The sequence below is a fragment of the Onychostoma macrolepis genome, chromosome 14 (assembly GCF_012432095.1).
Source record: "Onychostoma macrolepis isolate SWU-2019 chromosome 14, ASM1243209v1, whole genome shotgun sequence".
NCBI lineage: Eukaryota > Metazoa > Chordata > Actinopteri > Cypriniformes > Cyprinidae > Onychostoma > Onychostoma macrolepis.
This window is the reverse complement of record NC_081168.1, coordinates 20,912,952-20,928,398: the sequence shown is the minus strand read 5'-3', so window position 1 is coordinate 20,928,398 and position 15,447 is coordinate 20,912,952. Positions and strand designations below refer to the sequence as shown.

The window sequence follows — 15,447 nt, the reverse complement described above, 5'->3', positions numbered from 1 at the left end:
TTCATCCATTGTAAGGTGCTCAAAGAACAGCGTGACTTGAGAGTGAAAACACTCAATAGATTTTCATCTAAGACCATTACTTTGATTGGCTGAGTGTGGCACTGTTGAATGCAGTGAAAGGTTAGAATTTGAGAGTGTTAAAGTCTTGTGTGCATTGCGTCTTTTCCTAAACACTCTTAAAATAAAGGTTCTTTATTGGCATTGATGGTTCTATGAAGAACATTTTGCATTCATGGAAAAATTCCATGAAAAAGAGTTTCTTTAGAATTTAGAATTGTATTTTTTTTCACACCAAGAAAAAAAAGCTGAATGAATGGTTCTTTGGGGAACCAAAAATGGAACAGTGGAACCTTTATTTTTATAAATCAGAGTCAAAGGAAAATAGTAAGACACAATGAAGACCGCAGGCTTGCAGCTGTGTTTGTATTTGTGTATTGGTGTACTTGACTTTATTTGGGAACAAAAGCGAATCTATCATCCTCAAAGGTAATTATATTTCATAAAGTAGGCTAAATGTAATTTTTATTCCAAAAAATGCAAGCAGTTTCTTTGAGTGGGAGCTTATGTTTTGGATTAGTTTGTAGTAATTATAATTTAAAACCTAGATTATGTCATAGTATGCCATTTCGATACCTAAATCAAAGTGTGTGTGTGTGTGTGTGTGTGTGTGTGTGTACAGTGTGGCAGTGGGAGCAGGTAGTGTATTATTCAAGCTTAATTTACCTGCTCACTAAAGGTCAGTAACTTGGAACATCACACATTTATTGCCCATATCAAACAATGATGTTATCACTGGAAATTGGATACTTTCCAGAGACAGAGGAAGCAGCAGAGTATGCTACATTTCTTTCTTTTACTTACATGCTTGCACGCCCCCAAGGGTTTTTTTTTTTTTTGAACGTGCGTGTGTTCTCTTAAACTAAATGACCAAAGTTGCCCATCAGGATGTTGTAGGTATCAGAGTACATCAGTTCAGATAATGCACCCTCTACATGGCTGATGACATAGCTGAGGACTGATTTTGGAGATATGCCCATAAATCTGTTAGATTACCCCCATGCACACACACACAGATGGATACACAGATGCAGATATTCCTTGCGTGCACATCTCTGTCAGACCTCACGAATCGACACAGATTTATGAAAAAATGGACACATGCAGCAATTGTAAATTCCACATTTTCCTATTTACTCTTTTCTCACACTCTCACGGTTTTTCAGGTTAATGCGCAGTGCAATACTTACCCCCAGACCCTTACACACGAGTGAAATTCTGACCTTCTTTTGTTAGAGGTGAGTGTATGTCTTTTTTTATGATTCATACTGAGTGTATGTCTTTTTTTAGGAAAGGGCTTGAGAGAATGCATTGGGAATAGAAGAATTTCACAGTTCAAACTCCATGCTACAGGTGCACTAGCACTTGGGGGTGGGTTTAGTTCATGTGAGCTTAAATCGAGTCTGACACAAGTTTTGGCATTTTTGCAGCACAGATGTGCAGCACAGCCTGCTCTGGCCTGGCCTGAGCATCCCAAAGAGATGGGGACATATAGTCACACAGATCTCCCCAAGTGGGTTTATTTAGCAAGAGGCTAAAGACTCACTATAGCTTCAGCGAACAGCAGTCTTCTGTTGCCGTTTTTGAAACGCACACACTGACCTGCCACTGCCACCCAAAAAAGACTTGCAAAGAAAAAAAAAAACATTACCCGGAATAATAGTGCTCATATTTCACATCTGTTACTATTAGCAACAGGTTTTTCTTTGTCTGAAAAGGTAATATGCGGGTGACCTCACTCTAGTTGAAACTCTAAAACTAAAGAAAACTGTAAAACATGAAAATAACAAGTGGAGACAGATGTAAATTGACCGGTGCTGTAATCCTGGCTTTCTTCTGAAGTCTCTGACATGTTTACAAAACTCAGTTCATTCATAATGAGTTGTGAATGTTTAAAATAAAAGGGGTTAAACAGAGTGACCACAGGTTATTTGCTGAATCTGATATTAACTCACCTTTCCGAGACCTTGGGTGAAACCGTGCAGCTTTCAAATCCCACAAGACTTTGCTCTCTGGTCAGCACTTGAAAGAAGCTCGTAAATTCCACAGATTAGTTTAACATGACACCATGCACACTTCTGATTTTATGATCATCTTTTTCCTCCTTCAAGGGTCTTGTTAAAATAGCTTTCCTCAGTGGTGGAGTTCAGTCTCAATCTGTGAGAAACCACTGATAAAGGTAATAGATAAGGGATGTGGTGTTGTTAGTATACCTAATTGCCCTCCTTTTAGGATAAATTCCTGCTTAAGGAATTGTCAGTCAACTTGTTTTGACTCTCCTTCATTTCTCTTTCTTTCTTTCCTTCTTTGTTTCTTTTCTGTATGACATACATTATCTGTCATATTAAAAAAAAAGAGCAGAAATATTTAATCCAAAAGATAACACATTTGACTGATGTGTGAAAAGACTCAAAATGCATTTTAAATCTATGGGCCTTATTCATGAAACATGAGCCAAATGAATTTCTGTGTAAATTGCTCATAAATCAATTATTGCATAATTCAATTGTTTTACGTACGGTTTACACAGAAATTCGTTCTTATCACGTTTCATGAAAAAGGCCCAGTGTGTCTATCAGTCAGTCCGCTTCTCTCTCTCCTGTGTATTTGAGAACATAGGCTTGCCAGAATGGTTAAAAACTTATAAAAAAACGGCTTTGAAATAGTTTCTGATCACTTCTTGGATCACTTCTTATCTCATGAAAGAATCTTTATCTTGATGGACACTTAAGTCATTATTAACAGTTGTACTTTCTTCCAGCAGTATAAAAGTTTTTCCTCATTTTGAAAAATAGCATTATTATTTTTAGCACACCAAAACCTATTTTATGTAAATATGTCTCATTATAGATTGTGGCTTATTGACAATCTCTCTCTCTCACTCTCTCTATCTGGTCTAGTCTAAAATATCTATATATCCGGTTGTGAAACAGCCAATTCGGTTGTCTGGACTGCCGTTTTGGAGTGACGCTGTACAATCTCAAGTCAGTTTACGTAAGTCTGCCGCAATCACAAGAAGTGGAATTGCATCGTGCATATTTCCTTCAGCAGTAAATTTTTGGGGCGCATTCATGCCTTTACCTGATTTGCATAAATCAAGGTGCTAAAACATAGCAGACGGTGAGTGCAAATAAACAATGCTATCATTGGACACAATTCATTATTGAATTCCCCAACAGTATGTTTATTTAGAAAAGAATGTTCATTGCAAGATGTCGTAGAATCCTCATTCCAGAGACGTTTGTAATGACAACCACCAAACACTCAGATGAGTGAACTAACCTGTACCGGGTGGTTTGTTCCTAAAATATTTCAAAATGTTATGAAAACATTTTGTAGGCTCATTGGCTAAGAAAAACTCATTCTTTGGACTTGGACATGATTTACTCCCACAGAGTTCTTATACACTACCCATTAAACTGAACGACACATAACACGTAATTCAGAACCGGGCTCGAATACCAAAAAGAATCAGTTATTCATTAGACGGCAAAGCGCCGCTTTAAACATGTGTTGATTCTAGCCACATGCCGTAAACATGTCTGTGCAGTTTTGTGTGAGCGGTGCAGATGTTTCTGCTGTTGATAATGCCATTATCTCTGGGACTATAATTACCAACAACGAGTCTCGTATGGTCATATGAGCCTCTGCATTCTTCAGCATATTTCTCGCAATGCTTCTTTTTCTGTTCTTTCTTTTTTACAGGAGCAAACAGCTGCTTTATCCCAGAGGCAGTGTCCTCCTCCCAGACTAACATTAAACATAGTCTTTACCTTCCTGAAACCAGAGAGCATCTGTGCCTCTTCCTGCCAGAGAAGTCTGGTTACAGCTGTCTGCCGAGAGGTGGGGCGTCGTCAGGGAAACCGCTTCATTAGGGCTGTAATTAACATCCATGCTAGACAATGGATGCTATGGTGATAGACTCACTTTCAGTGAACTAAGGGATGACGTTATGCAGGTAATCCGCATTATTTTTTACATCACAGTGATGTGTGTAATACCAAATTAGATAGACAATGTCATATTGAAAACAAGGTGGTGAGGAATGTAATTGCAGTCTGTTCAATATGTTTTTATGTATAAACAAACCATTGATCTTTTCAATTTGAAAATGTACATGTTGAACAGACTGTACTTCTGTCCCACACATCCTTGTTTCCATTTCCTGAAAATTAAAAGGATAGTTAGCCAAAAATAAAAATTATATAATCATTTATAAGCATGGCACCAGCACCCCCAAGGTCATGGTTTCAAAACCTAGAGAATGTGATAAAATTGATAAAAATTTTAAAAAATGTATACCTTAAAGGGATAGTTCACCCAAAAAATAAAAAATACATTACTTACTCCTCATTTAGTTCCAAACCCGTAAGGACATCTTCAGACATATTTTTGAAGGAATCTGAGATCCTTCTGACCCTGCAAAGACAGCAACGCAACTGACATGTTCAAGGCCCAGAAAGTTAATAAAGACATCATTAAAATAGTCCATGTGACGTCAGTGGTTCAACTATAATGTTATGAGGCTGCGAGAATATTTTGAGAAGAAATTGTTGAATAAAGCTGTTTCCTTTGCGCACAAAAAGTATTCTTGTAACATTACAGTTGAACCACTGCTGTCACATGGACTAAAATTCAGTATTTCTTTTAAATATGAAGTCTACTCTGACTAAAGTCTGTCTGATGCCTTAGTTACTTTTGTATTGCGTAATACATTTCAACAAATAGTTGTATTTGTCAAATTGAAAAACAGTCTGTCCGTATTGACATTAATTAATGTAAGTGAACTCAAAGATGTTTTTCAGCCATGTTTGGGTTTTGACTCATGTTGGCATTCTTGGCAAAGACATATGAGGGATGGTGTAGTGTCATGGCTAATCCCAGGGCTGGTAACCAGGAGGTTGCTGGTTCAAGCCCTTTGCAAAAGGACCAGGTCATTAATCTAAATTATTACTTAAATACACTGTAAAAAAATGACTTTTCAAAGTTCTAAACAAAAAAAATATAAGAAAATACTATTTCAGTACTATTACTTGCCATTTCTTTGGAATTATTTGTGAAATTTACTAGATATTTCTTAGTGTTTCAAAGTAGATCCTACAGCAAATTTTTACCTTATTTAATTTACCTTATCAGCTGTTAATTTTGCATAATACCAATGTTGAAATGTAGTTTCAGAATGCATGTTTCATCAAATCATCCTTTTGTTTTTGTATTCTTGTTTTACAGTGTTTTACACAAACCCAGTCTGCATTCACTCAGTTTTCATTGCTTTCAGACACCGCAAGGCTGGCACAGATTCAAAGACGCACAAAGAATCGGGTACATTAGTCTTTGACAGGTATGAATGGCCTAAATAAACAGAAGAGTTCCGAGCAGGTCCTCTTATAGGTCTCATTCGTTTGGTCTGGGAGCCCAATGACAGCTTGATTTGGCTTTAGATTGCCACGAACCATTTGTCAGGCCTTTTCGTGTGGGCTGTCAGACCAATTGACTGGCACGCTGATCGATTGTGCTCCACGTGTCAGTGCCTGCGTCTGACACACATGCGCGGCGAACTGGCAGACGTGAGCTCGGAGATGCCTGCTGGAAATTTAGACGTATGAAGAATAGACCCGGGGCAGATATTTGTGTGAGCACTAATAGAATGTGAAGGGAGAGCCAGATATTTGCAGTGATATGAGGTGAGCGGGAGCAGCTGTGTTCGCTATGTGTACATACATGGAATGCAACACTGCGTCCCAAAGCATACGTTCGTTTTAAAATAAATCGTCTATAGAAACAGATGAGATGTGCAAATACACACCCACCTGCCCACTTACACGCACACAAACACGGGTAGGCTGCACTCCTGGGTGGGCCGTGTATTGTACGAGACAGGTCCCAGTGCATGAAAAGTGAGACTCTGTCAAGGAGAAGCATTGTGTGTGTGTGTGTGTGTGTGTGTGGTGATCGTTCAGCCCAGCCATTCCTAAGGATATATGGTGAAATAGATTTCTCCAGGGGAGAGGTGTGTGTATGTGTGTTCGCCCGAACACATGGCGAAATGGAGGCCCAGCAGTGAGTGGATCAGTATGAGGGTGGACTCTCTACGCCTCTCGCCCAGCCAAAGATACAGCACACGTTCCACTCAATCCCGTCATGACCTCAGCCAGCGCTGGGAGACAAACAACCGTGCTCTGCGCTATTCCTGAAGGAAAACTCACCACTCCGGGCATGCAACGAATGACTCAGCACTCCGCCTCGTACGTGATGGTCAACCTGGAGCGCTCCGATCGTGATGACATCACTGCGAAGGTCAGTTCCCACCCCGCCATGGGCTGCGGCGTTAATCAGAGTCAGATTGAGCAGGGAGGGGAGAGGACAAACACTCTACGATTTCAGCTGTACATGCTATGACAGAACCATTTCCATGGAGAAATATCCCCAAACTCAAGCCCAGGTCAACAATTCCCAGACAATTAATGGGTACTAGTGCAATTAATATTCTGGGAATTTTTGCACCGTTGTTATTTCGTTTCATTGTGAACAGACTGACTTCAGTGTACAGCCTGAAATAACATTGTTACATGCAAAAGCATTTTTACTGTACATAAACAATCGTTCAAAATTTGTGGGGTCGCTAAGATTATTTAGTGTTTATGAAAGAAGTCTCTCACCAAGGCTGTATTTTTTTTTTGATGAGAAATACAGTAAAAACAGAAACATTGTGAAATATTATTCAAATTTAAAATAGCTGTTTTCTAATAGAATTTAAAATGTAATTTATCTGTGTGATCCAAAGCTGAATCTTCAGTATCATTACTCCAGTCCTTCAGAAATCATGCTAATATGCTGATTTGCTGCTCAAGAAACATTTCTTATTTATTATCAATGTTGAAAACAGTTGTGCTGCTTAATATTTTTGCGAAAAATAATTTTGTGATTTTTAAATCTTATTTTTATTTTATTTTTTGATGAAAAGAAAGTTCTAAAGAACAGGATTATTTGAAATTGAAATCTTTTTTAACATAAATAAATTTATTGTCACTTTTGATTAATTTAATGTATCCTTGCCAAATAAAAGAATGTCTTTAAAAAACAATTGTATATATAAACAGCTGCAAACAGCAAACATAAATCAATTGCAATCCATGATTGCGCTGTGAGCTTTTAAATAAAGTCATTGTCGTCAAGCACAAACATGCCTCCTTCCTACACTGCACCTTATTTATAGTTCAAATGGTGATCAAATGCATTATAACCAACATATATCCAGTGTTGACTAGTGCATTTTTAAAGGTGCAAAATCAATGCAGGCAGTGCATGCATTTTGTTTCTTCGTGAATTCTCCTATAGAGAATTAGCACTTGCTACTTTGATGTAGGCCAGTGGTGTGAGGACCACAGAAGCAGTCAAGATCACTTGAGTAACACCAAACCCATCGTCGTCATTAAAGTTTTTCCCAACGGAGCTGCTCTCAAACTGATTCATCGCATTTACTCGCCATTAGGAATAAACTCAGCACTCATAACTAATAACAAATGCCAAAACATCTCACCTCGTTGACAGTAATGGTCTATGTGAGATTTAGGTGAGCCCCAAAATGAATCACTGAATTCTAGCTGATGAATCACTGTTCTGGAAGTTTGATGGGGGCTTTTAAGAGACACTGAAGATACCGTACGGGTGTCCGTACAAACAAAGCTCAGTTACAACTGAATTCCATTCCTGTCGTGGGATAGCAACACAAACTTGGCTACAGTAAAATGCGATTGGTTCCCAGTTCACAGCTTCAGATTCGATTACTGTTAATGCTATTGTAAGAAATTCTCTTTCCATTTAAATAGCATTCACCTGCATTTCAGACTGTTAATATATGAAGGAACAGGGCTTATTTAGTTGCAGAGTAAACAGTATACATCATCCATAATGATCCCAGGCTGTGATGCGTCCCCACAGGTGACGACAGTGCGGTCACCACTTAACCTTCCTGCTCTAATGTTGCCCATTGGCCCGTGAAGTTTCATCAAGTTTATGAGAGGGAAAGACCTTAAAAGCTTATTTATGAATAGTGAGTGTTTACCCTGTTCTTTTAAATGGGTCTCTGAGGGCAAGAGAGAGAGAGAGACAGAGAGAGAGAGAGGTGAGCTGGGTTAGATGGATAGACAAGAGTAAAAAAGCAATAAGAAGTGACACTAGTGCTTCATTTGTGAAAGCCAGATCCAACACCTCTGGAACTGGATGTAGGACCTATTTTAGCGAATCCCCCACCTTTGAAACCAATGCATGCTAAGAGTTTTATATATGTTTGAAAAAAACATGCTTATGCGGTACAAAAAATTAATTGGATTAACACAGAGAAGATTAGCATGGCATCTGTGAAAAGGATGACATGCAAATCCGTGAAAATGTGGGTCTTAATATACAGTGATTTATAATATATATATATATATATATATATATATATATATATATATATATATATATATATATATATATTATTAAAAACATTAATTCATTTAATCATAAAGGGATATGAATAAATAAGTTTTGATCAAAATGTTTTAATAATCTCTAAGTAAATTCTTCAAAACGTGATTTTCAGAGCAAATATGAAATTATTTGCAATTGACATCAATTATTAATGTCTGTGTGTCTGTTTTCAGTTCAATTCTATTGTTATATTTTTTAATGTATTTTCTGTATTTTAATTTCACTGTTTTAAATACAATAACAGTGATGTTAGTTCTATAATTGTATCATATATTTTGCAGTATCCTTGCAATATATATATAGATTATACTATCATATCATATATATATATATATATAATAGAATGTGTACTAGTGCAATTAATATTCTGGGAATTTTTAACTGTAGTTTTATTAGAAATATTATTACAATTAAAAATAACTGTTTTCTATTTGAATATATTGATTCAAAGCTAAAATGTCAGCAGCTATTACTCCAGTCTTCAGTGTCTTCAGAAACATGTCTTATTATTATTATTATTATTATTATTATTATTTTCTTCTTCTTTTTCATATGTGTAGCTGCATATGTACAAGCTTTATTTTGGGTTGATATTAAGAATTTAATTGAATGGCCTTTCCAGCAAAATAATGTTGTGTATGCATTCAGTTTGTAAATGATCATATTTAAATCAATGCTAATCAAAAAAGCTAGAAATTTTAGAAATGAGCTAGAAAAGCTAGAAAATTAGAAATGAGATGGATGTAGTTTTGTTGCATCATGCTTCGGATATTACCGTCCCTTCTCCTCCCCAACCTGCCGGATCCATGACTAATGCGCCCTGTGGCTGGATTTCATAATTTACACAGAATGAAGAGTGAAGCAGAATAAAAAGATGAAGAAAGACACTACTTAATTTGTGAAGGTGTTTAGAAAGAGTTCTCAATCGATAGTGCGTCTGCCTTCCCTCCCTGTACTTCTAAACATGAAATAATGTAAATTCCAGGCGTTTTCCCGCTCCGGCTCTGACGCTCCGTCTCACCGGCGCGCTGGAATCTCGTAGGGGTGTGTGAATCTTGCAGTAATGGCATTCCTGCCTGGCTACATTACCGCTATTTCCCAGCCATCAATCAGAAGGCAGTAGTGAAGTGCTATGAGCTGCGAGCAGGGCTGGACTAGTGGACAGGGAGGGCCGGACTGCAGATAGCTACTGATATTAGCACCAGGCCTGCGGTAGCAGTATGACAACTCCTTAGCCTTTTCGACTTAAGCAATCGAAAGGCCCTGAAGTGTCAAGATTAGAGAGCTGGAGATTGTACTGCTGAAAGTAACACTTTCACACAGAAATGGGATGAGATCCTGTGAGGACATGAGTATTGCATTAACATGAATTTTGACAATGCAGTTTGATTAAATTGTAACGGGTTTCTTTCCTTGCCAGACATTTAGTCGATCATTTGGTTTCTATCTCTGCTGTGTCGTATTCAGATGCCCCTCCCACAGTAAAATCTGTTCAGTATCATATTTTAATGAAACAGAATCACGGGGTATTTTATTACTTCCATAATATGATGTTTCCAAGACGAGCATGATATTTAACAACAGCGAGAGAGGAAAAAAAGTAGGCCCAGAACTTAGATATTGGGAATTTTAAAAAAATTTTTAATATAATATAACATAATTACATAATAATTAAAAAAAAAAAAAAAATTAAGTGAACTTGTTTTTTTTTAATAATCATTTACTTAAAAATTTTAAGGCAACGGGTTTCCTCAATTTTTTTAAGTTAAGTCAACTTATCCCTTTTTACAGTGTGCTGGGCAACGATTAATCGCTTTTCTGTTTTTGTTTATATGATATATGTGTGTGTGTACTGTGTATATTTATTATATGTATGTATATATAAAGACACACATACAGTATATATTTAGAAAATATTTACATGTTTGTATTTATATTCATATAATTTCTATTATATACAAATATATTTAATATATAAACATAACATTTTTCTTAAATGTATACATGCATGTGTGTATTTATATATACATTTCAATCATGACAACTCTGAAGATTTTAGCATGGTAATGGTTTTGACTATATTAATTTGGTCTTGGCGGAATAGATCTGCTACGCTGCTGCTGAATTGCTGCTGCTGTTAGTTATTGTTGTAGTTGTAGATTATTGCTGTTGCTGCTGCAAGAACTTGCTACTGCCTGTGCCAATGCATACGGTGATACAGTGCTGTGAGTATTTAAGACATACTGCTGCTGCACAAATAGCTTATAAAATAACCCGTTGCAGATCTATACAGGTGGAGCTGGGGAAGGTGGTGGGTTTCAGAGGAACTCTAAAAGCATAAAACCAGGAAATAATTGAGGCGTTTGTCAGAGAAGGCACAGAGCGGTGTGGAATAAAGGTAAATTATATGAAAAATAATGCGATTTTTAAAAAACGTAAACCACCCCTTTAACTTATAATGTAATTATGTATTTGTTCTTGTTTTAAGCCTAAATTATTCATTTATATATAAATATATATAAATGTTATTCCGACTCAGTCAAAACATGGCAATTATGTCTTAATATGACTAATTTGTATTCTGTTACATAACAGGAGTATATTAATAGCATGCAAATATTGTGAATATGTTTTCTGCATGAAATCCCTGGAGTAGTGACAGAACGATCACATCACTGGACACTCAGTTAGTCATTAGGAACCCCTCCTAACTGCTATCTGTGTGTGAGATATGACATCATTACACTATGATGGCTGCTTTATCTTATTGTGACATCATAATTCTATCAGCTGGTCGACTCCCAGCGATGAGACTGCAGGAGCGATGGGTTTGAGGTGTTTCAGAGGGGTTCCTCCACTGACAGTGACATTGTACACACTCACAGATGCAGTACAAACGCACACACACACACAGATAGAGATTGTACTAAAGGGAGTTGCAGAGTGGCGTAAAGCAAAACAAATGGGTGTGTTCCTTGTGTATATCTATTCCCCAGAATTCACTATAAATCAGTGAAAAAAATTCTGAAACACTGAACAATAACAGCTTTCACACTATATGTTATGTTGTGTTTTAAAAACTGATGTTTCGGAACCGATTATTGGAGTATGTTTTACAAGAAATTACTTTTGTAAAACAAGAAACTTGTAAGAACTTTGCGGTCTCTTGTAAGAAACTTGGTGTAGAAACAACTTTCACTCAGAAATTGCTAGTCGAAAAAGATTTCTCTAAGTTGTAAATCAATCAAAGATTGTGGGAGTATGTTTTATAAGAAAAGTATTTCTTGTTTAATTCAATGTTACTTGCCGTTTCTTTCTACCGGTAATTATTTGTGAAATGTACTAGCAATTTCTGAGTGAAAATTTATTCTACATTTCTACACTCTACACTTTAAAAAAAATAAAGGTTCTTTATTGGCATTGATGGTTCCATGAAGAAACTTTAACATCCACGGAACCTTTCCATTGCACAAAAGGTTCTTGTAAATAGGTTCTTTAGTATTTCTAAATTAATTAGCCAAAAGGGTTTTCTTATGGCATCACTATGAAAACTCCCAATTTGGTACATTGCTTGTTATGTTTTGTTTTTGTCTGTAGTGAGCTGGTCTTTTCAGCAGGAACGGCTCTCTAAAATAAACTACAGCTTAAAAGCAAACTCTGCCCATGGCCAGCAAATCCATGACCAATTAGATCAAGTATCCACCTAGTATTGGAGGGACACTCCAGGAATGGTTATGTAAACCCGATCACTTCAGAGCATTGCTCATCCCGTTATACAGTACGCTCCAAAGGGCAGCTACCTAACTACTTAGTCACCACTAATGTCTGAGAAATGCCTTTCCTCCTTTATAGGCAGGAGTGTTTAGTGCAGATCAAAGGGACACAATCAAATTTATGCTAGTGGATTCTTTCTACATCTTTCTTTCTGGCTTTTTCTCCTTCCTTAAACTCTTGTGCTGCTTTGTGCTTTTTAAGAATTAAACTAATAGCTGCAGCCATCCTCAGACTGCTGTTATGTTGCTATTTGGGGTGTCAGAAAGGATCTAGGTTTTAAAGTTTGAAGGTGGTTCATATATAATGGCAATTAAAAAGCATAAAAATCAGGGCTGTCAATCAATTAAGATTAATTACAGCAAAACCATTCTTTTTATTCAGTGCTTTTTAGTTTCACTAATTATATTCCACATTTGTCAAATTGCATCAAAATGCTAACTGAAATAATTGACAAATAATTATCAGCATTAAAAAGTTGAAGATATTTAATATTAATGTATATTTGACAGCATTAATGTTAAATGACTACTGACTTACAAAACAGTTGTTTAAATGGCAACTTAAGGATGAATTGTGTGCATCCTGGGAGCCTTTGATATGGGCTGAAACTATTTTTTACTGGAAATTTTATGTTGCTTTTAGAGAGACATTATTCTCTTGTAATCTTAGATTAGAATCAGACAGTGTTTACACTAGACACCGAAACTTGCTGCGCACTTTGAAGGGTGAAGATCATCTCATCACTCAGAAGGTAAAGCTCTCAAAAATACCCTGGTTCAAGAGGTTTGTTCTCAGGATGAGTTTACCATCTAAGCTCACCACTAAACAAAAACTTGTTGAACTAACTCTGACACATTATTACTCTGTTCCAAAAATTACTGATTTGGTACAATAAATGATGCCTTAAAGGAATAGTTCACCCAAAAATAAAAATGTACTAACCCTCAGGCCATGTGTTTGTTCATCAGAACAGATTTGGTGGAATTTAGCATTACATCACTTGTTCACCAGTTGATCCTCTGCAGTGAATGGGTGCCGTCAGAATGAGAGTCCAAACAACTAATAGAGACATGACAATAATCCACAGGACTCTAGTCCATCATAATGTCTAGTAAATGTTGTCTCGTCTGAATTGGGGGAGAAATATGCACGTATCAAGCACTATTCTAAACCACAGTTCTGAACAAATATGTTAATGGATTTTTATGTGAGGGAACAACAGTGGATGGACTTTTCCACTGGAGGAAGTGTTATTATAGATTATGGACTTGTAGTTTGGCTGGAAGTGCCTTAATGATAAATCTGTTTCTTACAAAAACTTTTCACTTCAGAAGATGTTAATTGATGGGCTGTAGTCTTGTGGATTACTGTGGTGTTTTTACCTTTTATCAGCTGTTTTGACTCTCATTCTGACGGCACCCATTCACTGCAGAGGACCCATTGTTGAGCAAGTAATGTAATGCTAAATTTCTCTAAGTCTGTTCTGATGAAGAAACAAACTCATCTACATCTTGGATAGTACATTTTTATTTTTTGCATGAACTATTATTTTAAAAGGCTGCTTCTGTTTTTCAAATAGACCATGTCTTCTTCCATTATTTTGTTCTTATCATGACTTATTATATGCTCTTATGGAACCAGTGAAGTGGATTCAAGTGAGTAGCTTACTGAATTCTTCAAAGTTCAGACGTTATGTATGCAACAGCAATGTGATCTGTTTGGATCGGAGTCTTTCGTAAGGTCAGTTTTGGGCGATGGTGTAAGGCCGGGAGTTAGTCATACATCAAGGAAATCTACTGCTGGAATAAATTTCACACAGACTAATGAAATTAAAGTCATTCATTGGCCTGACATGTGCTTCAAATGTTTACATGACTTACATCTACATGTTAATTGAGGACTCCCACATGAAAAAAAAATACTATAGTAATTTATAGTAAATACTATACTATAGTATGGTTCTAAAACACTACTTGAATTCATTTGTTGTGGTAATTCTATAGTTGCTGTGGTAATATAACAACTATAGTAATATAAACAAATCACTTTACCCAATACTGTACTAAGTTTTCTATAACTAAAGGGTATACTACAATACACTACAGTTTACTGTAGTAAAAACTAAAGTATACTACAGTATACTGTTTATGAGTTCACTATAGTAGTATAGTTAATACTACATTATGCTGTAGCATGCATTAACAAAGTGTTGTAAAAACTATAATATATACAGTATAATACACTTTACTGTAGTATTTTTTCATGTGAGCTGTTTAATGAGTGTAAGACTTTTTCATTCGGCAAAAGTAAATGTATCTTGTTTTAAAAATGTTTAAATATTTTTATTTGAAAACAAGACAAAATAACACGTTTTGGTTTAAGAAACATGGTGGAAGGTGAAACGAGATTATATGTTCAGTTCAGTTGATATTTCACTCTTCAGTAGCATGTAATGATTGGCTTTCTTACTCATACCAATTAGAAAGCATAAATATTAGGGTTGTCAATCAATTACGTTTATAATTTAGATTAATCTCAGCACAAAGTTATGTTTTTTATTTGCTTCACTTGCACAATAAACGCTTTGGAACTCATTTGAAATCTGGAATAACTGACAAATACTCAGTAGCATGTAATCGCTGACTTTCTGACAGGTTTTTTTTTTGTTTGTTTGTTTTTTTTCCAGCTTGTGCAAGAACAAGCGAGGGTGAAATCTATAGTGAAGCAACCGAAATGGGCCGACAGGTATGGCTCAAACACAGAGCAATACAAGCTGAGTAAGTACTTAAACATCCTGTAAATAATGCACCTAAGACTGGAGCAATCGTCTGATGTTGCTGCGATTTACTTGGGTTTGAATATAATTACAGGAAGATAGTGTGAACACCCAAACTTTCAGCAGCCTGTCATCGGAATAGCTTCGTATTATAAACATGTATGTAAACATACTGAATGACGCAGCGATGTTCGATGAAATCCCTTCAATCTCACCCAGATGAGTAAGTTAGCGGTGCCAGAAGGAGATCAGGTGTAAGCTCATGTTGTATAGGAGGAGATTAGTCCTGTTGAATGTGTGGCTTTGTTTACGGCTCCCCGAGACACTTATGGACACTCTCATTTTCGGCTGCACTCAACATGCTG

General features: G+C 36.5%; 1 non-coding gene across 1 annotated transcript; it reads left to right on the top strand.

Annotated features, from left to right (window-relative positions):
* Window positions 1-8,358: 8,358 nt before the first annotated feature.
* LOC131553982 (U6 spliceosomal RNA) lies at window positions 8,359-8,461 on the top strand. The gene has a single exon (XR_009274306.1). It is a non-coding gene; the product is annotated as a U6 spliceosomal RNA (small nuclear RNA).
* The last annotated feature ends 6,986 nt before the right edge of the window (window positions 8,462-15,447 follow it).